General features: G+C 56.8%; 1 long non-coding RNA gene across 1 annotated transcript; it reads right to left on the bottom strand.

Annotated features, from left to right (window-relative positions):
• Positions 1-6,812, bottom strand: LOC138748791 (uncharacterized). Its single transcript, XR_011348250.1, has 3 exons — positions 6,651-6,812; positions 6,059-6,183; positions 1-2,418 (listed from the first exon to the last, which is right to left on the bottom strand). It is a non-coding gene; the product is annotated as an uncharacterized lncRNA (long non-coding RNA).
• Positions 6,813-8,027: the final 1,215 nt, after the last annotated feature.

Genomic DNA, 8,027 nt, shown 5'->3' with positions numbered 1-8,027 from the left:
CAAAAACAGTAAATATTGAACATATAAAATACAATAAAACAATATCTTTTACAAAAGGAATACAGACAAAAAAGACGTATCTACTTATTCACATTAAATCTGATCGTGTTTATCTTCTTATCATTTTAGGTGGTGGTGGTCCAAGGCCTGCTCTTTCTGTTATGTTCCATATATGGTTTGCAGGTTTTTTCAAACATTGTAACTTTGTCTTTTAAATTGTATGTGACTTTTTTTCCCAATGGGATACACTTAAACTTGGTTATATATTCCATTCATGTTTATAGTCCTATAGTCCAACATGGCCATCTTATATCTTTATTTTCACTCTTTTCCACCTCTTCACCACCTCCATCCCTTTTTTCCATTACTGTTTTCCTTTTTAATCTCAGTATATGACAATGCACTTAAGACATGAAATACCCCAACAATCCCCACAAGCAATAACCTTTTAACCCCAAATGAACCTCCCCTCCTTGGATTGCCCCTTGTCCCTTGACAGCAACCACAACTCCCCTTTCCATTCAGTTTGCAAACTTACTCACAAGCGTCAACCGATTTCGCAGTGACCATTATTCTCACCCCCCAGAGAACACTATTTTTCTATACAGATAACAAAGCTCTCTCTCTCTCTTTTTTTCCCTTCTTCTTCTCTTATCCATCTTTAAATCTTTATGGATACATTATCTTTACTTTATATTTTTGTATATTTTCTTGCCAGTCTTCTTTCTTGTCACTCTTCTCCAGTCCTGCAAAGGTTCAGCAAATTCTTGGGCTTTCTTTGGGTCCAAGAACAGTCTATTCTGTTCCTCAGAAATAAATACTTTGCTGGATGTCTTAATATAAAGTTATAACCTTTCTTCCATAAGATTGTTTTCGCCGTGTTGAATTCCTTCTTCTTCTTTAAAATTTCACAGCTTATGACAGGGGAAAAAAAATTTTGTCCCTTATATTCCAACGGCTTATATACGGCCTGCTCCAATATGTTCTCTCTTGTTGTCTATCTTAGAAATTTTACCAATATGGATCTCGGTTTTTGATGTGGTGTCGGTTCCAGTACTAGTGTTCGATATGCCTTTTCGATTTCTTCATGTGAATCTGTCATTCCCAGCACCTTCAGGATCCATCCTTTTATAAATTCCTTCATACCTGACCCTTCTTTGCCTTCTTTCAGGCCCACAATTTTTATGTTGTTCATGTTGTTTCGCCTACTGTTTCCAATACGTCAATTTTTTGCGTCTCTCAGCTGGCCTCTCCTCAGCTGAGTCCCCCTCTCACTGGCATTCACCTTTTCTTTGACTTGCGCATTGCGCATGTGCAACTCTTCGCGCAGGTGCAGTTGAACACCTCTTCTTGGCTTTGAGAGCCATTTTTGAAGTCCACCGGTTGGGAGGACACCACTCCTCTGGGAACACCAGAGATCGGCCGCTCTTCTCCACGGTGGCTCTCTGCTCCAATGTGCAGATAAGGCCTTCTTCTTTCTTCTCCAGTGATTTTCCTTCTTTCCTTTTCTCTTTTATTCTTACGATTTCTCTTTTGGGTGCCATCTTCTGTCTCTTCTCTGAAACTTTCTCTTTCTCTTCCTGTATTTTACGTTTATTGAGCTCTGTTTTTGCAAACTTTTTTTTTCTTTTCCCTGGAGAGGGCTGGTTCCACTCGACCATTCACTCGAGAGAGAGTGGGTGGCCAGAGGAGAGGACAGATAGGAATGAGACAGCGCGTCGAGGAGAGGGACAAGAAGGTGGTCTGGCTTTCGGGGTTTGAGTTCCAGGGGAAGGTTGGACAGGCTGGGACTTTATTCCCTGGAGCGTAGAAGATTGAGGAAGAATTGAAAATTGTGAGGGGGGACGGATCGTGTCCATGGGGACAGGCTGTTTCCATGCAGAGTGGGAGAGATTCAAAGAGGACATGGATTGAGATTGAAGGGGGGAACTTGAGGGGGAATTTCTTCCCTCAGAGGGGGGTGGGAGCGTGGAATGAGCGTCGGGCCAAGAGGTGGAGGTGGGATGGACTGGAATCTTGCGGAAAAAGTGGGGCAGGTCCAGGTGTGGAAATGTGCAGCCTGAAGGGGAGATGGACTGGAGGCCGGAGACAGCTCTCGGACACTTCCCCAGTGATACAACAGGTTCTCAGGACAGAGGTGGCCATCAACTCAATGAGGGGTCTCCAAAAGAATGGAACTCGACCCCTGGGGCTCTATCCATGGGGTGGAGGAGAAGAGATCCCGTGGAGGGGTGGCCTAACATCTCGTGAGAGTGACCCCTGGGGGCTGCCATGTTGTTTATCTCTCACGCCTTTGGATGAGTTGGTCGCGAGCAGGAGGACGGAGAGGAGTTCTCGTCTGTGCTTCACGGTCAGGAACTGGCACATTTTTGGAGTGAGAGAACGAAGGACGGAGTTTCCACGGGTTGCCCTTTGGGTCTGGTAAGAGAGAGAGAGAGAGCGTGAGGGGGAGAGAGCGAGAGAGCGTGAGGGGGCGAGAGCGTGAGGGGGCGAGAGCGTGAGGGGGCGAGAGCGTGAGGGGCGAGAGCGTGAGGGGGCGAGAGCGTGAGGGGGCGAGAGCGTGAGGGGCGAGAGCGTGAGGGGGCGAGAGCGTGAGGGGGCGAGAGCGTGAGGGGGCGAGAGCGTGAGGGGGCGAGAGGGGGGCGTGAGGGGGCGTGAGGGGGCGAGAGGGGGCGAGAGGGGGCGAGAGGGGGCGAGAGGGGGCGAGAGGGGGCGAGAGGGGCGAGAGGGGCGAGAGGGGGCGAGAGGGGGCGAGAGGGGGCGAGAGGGGGGCGAGAGGGGGCGAGAGGGGGCGAGAGGGGCGAGAGGGGGGCGAGTGGGGGCGAGAGGGGGCGTGAGGGGCTGAGGGCGTGACGGCGGGCGAGAGCGTGAGGGGGCGAGAGCGTGAGGGGGGCGAGAGCGTGAGGGGGGCGAGAGCGTGAGGGGGGGCAGAGAGCGTGAGGGGGGCGAGAGCGTGAGGGGGGCGAGAGCGTGAGGGGGGCGAGAGCGTGAGGGGGGCGAGAGCGTGAGGGGGGCGAGAGCGTGAGGGGGGCGAGAGCGTGAGGGGGGCGAGAGCGTGAGGGGGGCGAGAGCGTGAGGGGGGCGAGAGCGTGAGGGGGGCGAGAGCGTGAGGGGGGCGAGAGCGTGAGGGGGGCGAGAGCGTGAGGGGGCGAGAGCGTGAGGGGGGCGAGAGCGTGAGGGGGGCGAGAGCGTGAGGGGGGCGAGAGCGTGAGGGGGGCGAGAGCGTGAGGGGGGCGAGAGCGTGAGGGGGGCGAGAGCGTGAGGGGGGCGAGAGCGTGAGGGGGGCGAGAGCGTGAGGGGGGCGAGAGCGTGAGGGGGGTCGCGAGCGTGAGGGGGGAGCGAGCGTGAGGGGGGAGCGAGCGTGAGGGGGGAGCGAGCGTGAGGGGGGAGCGAGCGTGAGGGGGGAGCGAGCCAGAGCGAGCCAGAGCGTGAGGGGAGAGCCAGAGCAGGCCAGAGCGAGCCAGAGCGAGCCAGAGCGAGCCAGAGCGAGCCAGAGCGAGCCAGAGCGAGCCAGAGCGAGCCAGAGCGTGAGGGGAGCGCCAGAGCGAGCCAGAGCGTGAGGGGAGAGCCAGAGCGCGCCAGAGCGCGCCAGAGCGCGAGGGAGAGACAGAGCGAGCCAGAGCGAGCCAGAGCGCGAGGGGAGAGACAGAGCGCGCCAGAGCAAGCCAGAGCTCGCCAGAGCGCGCCAGAGCGCGAGGGGAGAGCCAGAGCGAGCCAGACCGCGAGGGGAGAGCCAGAGCACGCCAGGGCACGTCAGAGCACGCGAGGGGAGAGCCAGAGCGCGAGGGGAGAGACATAGCGTCCCAGAGCGAGCCAGAGCATGCCAGAGCGAGCCAGAGCGCGCCAGAGCGTGCCAGAGCGAGCCAGAGCGAGCCAGAGCGCGAGGGGAGAGCCAGAGCGTGCCAGAGCGAGCCAGAGTGAGCCAGAGCGAGCCAGAGCGCGCCAGAGGCCAGAGCGCGCAAGAGCGCGAGGGGAGAGACAGAGCGCGCCAGAGCGCGCCAGAGCGCGCCAGAGCGCGCCAGAGCGCGCCAGAGCGCGCCAGAGCGCGCCAGAGCGCGCCAGAGCGAGCCAGAGCGAGCCAGAGCGAGCCAGAGCACGAGGGGAGAGCCAGAGCGAGCCAGAGCGAGCCAGAGCACGAGGGGAGAGCCAGAGCGAGCCAGAGCGAGCCAGAGCACGAGGGGAGAGCCAGAGCGAGCCAGAGCGAGCCAGAGCACGAGGGGAGAGCCAGAGCGAGCCAGAGCGAGCCAGAGCACGAGGGGAGAGCCAGAGCGAGCCAGAGCGCGCCAGAGCGCGCCAGAGCGAGCCAGAGCGAGCCAGAGCGAGCCAGAGCGAGCCAGAGCGAGCCAGAGCACGAGGGGAGAGCCAGAGCACGCCAGAGCTAGCCAGAGCTAGCCAGAGCACGCCAGAGCGAGCCAGAGCACGCCAGAGCGAGCCAGAGCACGCCAGAGCGAGCCAGAGCGAGCCAGAGCGTGCCAGAGCGTGCCAGAGCGAGCCAGAGCGAGCCAGAGCGCGAGGGGAGAGCCAGAGCGTGCCAGAGCGAGCCAGAGCGAGCCAGAGCGAGCCAGAGCTAGCCAGAGCGCGCCAGAGGCCAGAGCGCGCAAGAGCGCGAGGGGAGAGACAGAGCGAGCCAGAGCGCGCCAGAGCGCGCCAGAGCGAGCCAGAGCGAGCCAGAGCGAGCCAGAGCGAGCCAGAGCGAGCCAGAGCGAGCCAGAGCACGAGGGGCGAGCCAGAGCGAGCCAGAGCACGAGGGGAGAGCCAGAGCGAGCCAGAGCGAGCCAGAGCACGAGGGGAGAGCCAGAGCGAGCCAGAGCGAGCCAGAGCACGAGGGGAGAGCCAGAGCGAGCCAGAGCGAGCCAGAGCACGAGGGGAGAGCCAGAGCGAGCCAGAGCGAGCCAGAGCACGAGGGGAGAGCCAGAGCGAGCCAGAGCGAGCCAGAGCACGAGGGGAGAGCCAGAGCGAGCCAGAGCGAGCCAGAGCGCGCCAGAGCGCGCCAGAGCGAGCCAGAGCACGCCAGAGCACGCCAGAGCACGCCAGAGCGCGCCAGAGCGCGCCAGGCCAGAGCGAGCCAGAGCGAGCCAGAGCACGAGGGGAGAGCCAGAGGCGAGCCAGAGCACGAGGGGAGAGCCAGAGCGAGCCAGAGCACGAGGGGAGAGCCAGAGCGAGCCAGAGCACGAGGGGAGAGCCAGAGCGCGCCAGAGCGCGCCAGAGCGCGCCAGAGCGCGCCAGAGCGCGCCAGAGCGAGCCAGAGCGAGCCAGAGCGAGCCAGAGCGAGCCAGAGCGAGCCAGAGCGAGCCAGAGCGAGCCAGAGCGAGCCAGAGCGAGCCAGAGCACGCTCTCGCCCCCCTCCCCCTCTCCCTCCCTTCTCCCTCCCACCCCTCTCATCTCCCCCCTCCCCCCCTCCACTCCCCCCTCCACTCCCCCCTCCACTCCCCCCTCCTCCTCCCCCCCTCCTCCTCCCCCCCTCCTCCTCCCCCCCCTCCTCCTCCCCCCCTCCTCCTCCCCCCCTCCTCCTCCCCCCCTCCTCCTCCCCCCCTCCTCCTCCCCCCCCCTCCTCCCCCCCCCTCCTCCCCCCCTCCTCCTCCCCCCCTCCTCCTCCCCCCCTCCTCCTCCCCCCCTCCTCCTCCCCCCCTCCTCCTCCCCCCCTCCTCCTCCCCCCCTCCTCCTCCCCCCCTCCTCCTCCCCCCCTCCTCCCCTCCCCCTCCTCCTCCTCCCCCTCCTCCTCCTCCCCCTCCTCCTCCCCCCCCCTCCTCCCCCCTCCTCCTCCCCCCCTCTCCTCCTCCCCCCCCTCCTCCTCCCCCCCCTCCTCCTCCCCCCCTCCTCCTCCCCCCCCTCCTCCTCCCCCCCTCCTCCTCCCCCCCCTCCTCCCCCTCCTCCTCCCCCCCTCCTCCTCCCCCTCCTCCTCCCCCCCTCCTCCTCCCCCTCCTCCTCCCCCCCTCCTCCTCCCCCTCCTCCTCCCCCCCCCTCCTCCCCCCCCCCCCCTCTCCCCCCCCCCTTCTCCCCCCCCTTCTCCCCCCCCCCCTTCTCCCCCCGAGAACCTTGCAAGGCAGTAAACATTCACCTTTCAAGCACTTTGAGGGAGTTTGCTTCACAAGATTTTATTTTCACTCTCATCCCACTTCAAAGATCATGCAACCAGACTTCAAGTGGGACATTAGTGGAATCCAAGTCCAAACCACTGGCATGCTGGATTACAAAAAAAATAGAGAAGACCAACTTTCAACACTCGTTTCCTAAAGCCAGAATGACCAAACACCAGAGGATATCTGAACAAAGTGATGGGAGAGAAGTTTAGGGGGGAGGTCAGGGACCAGGTTTTGTTGAAAAACAGTTTTGGGGCATAGAATTCCTTGATAGGAATGGTGGACAAGGAAACATTGGGAGCATTATAATCAAATAGATGGATTTTTTAAAAAAAAAATATAAAACAGGATTCAGTACTTAATTTTGGAAAGCATCAAAAGATTTTTTAATTAAGGGCCTATTCGGTTGTACATTTTTGCACTCATTGCACAAGGAGACAAACCACTTAGGGCGGAAGGAACACTGGAGGGGGAATAAGAGTTTTAGAAAAGATCGTCGACCTAGTCTGAAGCATTCAGCCAATAACAACAATGAAAACAAGCCTTGGAAACAAACTAGAGACAACTCACCTTTACTTGCAGGTATCTTTTCTACAGGCACCATGGAAAAACTGTTTTAAACAGCCTCCCAATTCCTTAATTGATGCTGCCTTGCTATTGGTCACAACTGTGGAGGCAGGAGGCTGCCCCTTGCTGGAATGTGGACAACCATCACCTCTCACAAGGAACACCTGGGAAATCATTGTGGCTGAACATTCCAGCAAGGGGCTGCCTCCTGCCTCCACAGTTGCAGATTCAATTCAGGGAATGAGAGATTGTTGATCAGGTGACAGGAATTCATGGGTTGAAAATGGGAGGTTGGCTCAGTTGGAGAAGTGAAAAAAAGTTTGCAAATGGATAGAGGAAGGAAACCTGGTTTTATCGTTAATGTTTGTTTTGGACTTGTCCATAACTTGTTGTGAAATGTATTAGTGAAAGCCATAGTAGAACTATACAACAATACGGGCCCTTCTTCAGCTCTGGATATTGTGCTGACCTGCATCTTAAATCATAGCCCCCATTTTTCTTTTCTCCATGAAAGTTTAAAAGTTACTTAAATACCCCCAATATTTCAGCTTCCACAAAAATCCATGGCATTATATATGGAGTTATGGGCCACTGGAATAGCTTGAAACATCACTTCACTTTGCACCTTCCGTTGGAAACCCATGCCTGGCATCATTAGACATTGGTTTTTAAATCTCATCCTTCTACACTCCAGAGAAACAGCCTCAGACCTCTTCTGCACACTCTCCATCCTCCCTATAATGAGGTCACCAAAACTGAACACCCTACTCTTAATGTGGTCTCGCCAGAGATTTGTAGAGTTTTCATGTGATCTCTCTAATCCAGAGTTCAATCCTCCTTAACAAAACCCACTGTCCCATTTTCCTTCTTAACTCAACTTGTGTGGCAACTTTGAGGGGTGTTTAATTTTGACCCCAAGGTCCTTCCCTTCATCCACTCTTTAAAGTAACAATTTACCCTGTACCCAGCCTTGTGGTTTGTCCTTCCAAGCTGCATCACCTTGTAAGGGATAATGGAATGTTGGGAGTCAAGTAAGTGTTAAGAATGAATTATGATGGGTTAAATAAGGGTCACGTAAGAATGGAATGCGAGGAAGGGTTAAGCAAATATAATAAAATAGGGGTCTTCAAAAACAGGATAGCAAGTCCTAGGGGTTGATTAATGAAGAATGAATAAGAACAAAGACATGACACTTCCTGGTAAACAAGTTTACAGAAAGGCACAAACTGATAAGAAGTTAAAATACTTACCTCATGCTAAACCAATCCAGGAGGCAGAAGAATGTTAAGGGGGAAGGAACGTCTGTACTGAAATGGAATGTACAAAAAGTTGGGTAAGCCCCACTATCAGTGTGTATTCCCATGGCAAGGGGAAGCACCA

This window comes from Narcine bancroftii, chromosome 13 (assembly GCF_036971445.1).
Source record: "Narcine bancroftii isolate sNarBan1 chromosome 13, sNarBan1.hap1, whole genome shotgun sequence".
Taxonomy (NCBI): domain Eukaryota; kingdom Metazoa; phylum Chordata; class Chondrichthyes; order Torpediniformes; family Narcinidae; genus Narcine; species Narcine bancroftii.
This window is presented reverse-complemented; position numbering and strand designations above follow the sequence as displayed.